Source organism: Lynx rufus, unplaced genomic scaffold, assembly GCF_022079265.1.
Source record: "Lynx rufus isolate CCGP_SWC_20201006 ecotype Redwood Valley unplaced genomic scaffold, mLynRuf1.p SCAF_7, whole genome shotgun sequence".
In the NCBI taxonomy this organism is placed as follows: Eukaryota; Metazoa; Chordata; class Mammalia; order Carnivora; family Felidae; genus Lynx; species Lynx rufus.
The window spans coordinates 117,282,039-117,284,506 of NW_025814889.1; positions in this window are offsets into that span (position 1 = coordinate 117,282,039).

The window sequence follows — 2,468 nt, forward strand, 5'->3', positions numbered from 1 at the left end:
CACTTTTTTGGCCAAACCACCTCGGATGGTTGAATTATGGATCAGGCTTGCCAGTGTGCCTGGGTGATGCTGTGGACATGGCAGAGGGGAACGAGGAGGAAGCTTGCTTTCCAGCCCGGAAACCGGGGGGCAAGAGTGGAGATGGGGTGTGCCAGAGAAGGAATTTCCCATGAAGGGTATATTTCTGCCCCACCCGCCTCGGACCCAAGAAACAGAGTTAACGGGAAACTTTGAGTTTTGTTTTTCCTCTCAATGTTTTATTTCTTGTTTTTAACCCTTCTGAAAAGTCTGCTAATCGCGCACAGCCTTGGTTGGTACCATTGTAGGAATTGAGAAGTGGGCAGCAAAAGGGAGTCGAAACTTCCCTGACCCAGCCCTCCTTTGGGAGAGCTGTGCTACGTGAAAGGGCCAGCGGGCCTGGAGAACCCGCAAGACAGTGAGTGTGGCAGGCGAGTGAGCAGAGGCTGAGCTGGGAGAGCCAGGAGGCGCGGGGAGGGAGAAGCAGAGAACCACGCTGCCTCCCCAGAGGCGACCACGATGGTGGTTCCTGAAGTCAGTGGAGGCCGACGCATGGAAAGACCTTCACCATATGTTGCTAGGTGGAAAAGCAGATCACAAGAAACTGTTACAGAACGATGCCTTTTGTGAGAAACAAAAGAACACTTACACGACTGTGTGGGTGGAAAAATGGCAGAAGAAAAACGACACACAAAATATTAAACGTGGCTGCTTTTAGATAATAGGACAGTGGGTGCGTTGGTAATGTTTGCCCACTCCGGGGATGGCTTTTGTGGCGTGGTGGTATAAACAGGCTAAGATTCCGCGTCTGCTTTTTTCCCAAGAACCCTACACGTGTTAACTATGAGGTCCTCACTACAACCCTGTGCAGTTGATACTCTTATTGTCCCCTACTTTACTGTCGATGAGGAAAGGAAGGTACGAGGCAGTTTAATAACTGGCCCTGGGTCATGCAGGAAGTGGGGCAGCCCTTTCTGCAGCGGTCTTCAAAATGTTACAATGTTGTTTTTATAAAGAAAGAAATTATCTGCACACCAGAGCCCTTACTTGAAAATCTGTGTCATAGGTTTTTTGGTTTGTTTTTTTTTTTTTCCTCCTAGGTGGTAGTTAGGAGGTTCAAAATTTCTGAGTCTGATATAAACCAAAGGTTTCCTCAGTGGACATATCTAAGACAAGTACATCTGCTTTCTTCTCGGTCACTGACCATCCAGAACCTGTTCTTGGTCTTTGCTTCTTTCCCATTCGTTTATTGGGCGCATTTTATTTATTTTATTTTTATTTTTGTTAATGTTTTATTTATTCTTGAAGAGAGAGAAAGACAGAGAGTGAGCAAGGGAGGGGCAGAGAGAGAGGGAGACACAGCATCCTAAAGCAGGCTCCAGGCTCTGAGCTGTCTGCACAGAGCCTGACGTGGGGCTTGAACCCATGAGCTGGGAGATCATGACCTGAGCTGAAGTCAGACTCTTAACTGACTGAGCCACCCAGGCGACCCGGGTGCATTTTATTATGTATATAAAATCAGTGTTTACCACTCTCCTGCCTTTATTCTTTTGCTGTTTACCTCAATATATACTTTATTTTGAAAAAGAGTAGGTTAAATTGAGTTCTTGCTTTAGGTACTAGCCTAAGCACCTTTCAAAATACATCTTACTGGGGCTCCTGTAAGCTCAGTCAGTTAAATGTCAGACTCTTGATTTCGGCTCAGGTCACGATCTCACGCTTTGCAAGTTCAAGCCCTGCACTGTCAGCCCAGAGCCTGCTTGGGATTCTCTCTCTCCCTCTCTCTCTGCCCCTCCACTGCTCACACACACACACACACTCTCTCTCTCAAAATAAATAAACTTAAAAAAAACTTAAAAAAACACATTTTATTTCATTCTCATACCACTTATCAGTGAGGTACTCTGATTAGCCTACAGGTCAAGATTTTGAGGCACAGAGAGGTTAAGTCACTTTGCCAAATCCACATAGCAAGTAAATGGTGGAGCCAGGATTCGAACTCCAGTCCGTCTGATTCCAAATTTTATGCTTTTAAAGGCCACACTCTACTGCTAGCTCTACTCATGGTTCAACATAGTAAGGGAATGAACAAGACTCCTTTGTCCTGCACCTCAGAGTGTGTGTGAACATCCTTGAGGCATAAGGCCGCCTGCTTCCCCTGCCTGGCTCTATTACTTTTGGCTAAAAACCATGACAACCTGGAATAACCCAGGTCCCTTCAGCCCACATTCTTGGCATGTTCGCCAGGCCACTATGTCTCACTTAGGCTGATTACATCATGGCCCTGGTCCTGAGCTGAGAACTCAGAATCTCCTTCTCCTCACATTTCTGTATAAAACTTTTCAGTCAGTCAGTCAGTCTGTCAACATGAGTTTTCCTTTTGCTCCCATTCTGGCCCTGTCCTAACTTCCTATGTCTCTTCTGGAGCTCAGTTTCACTTTGGGTTTGGA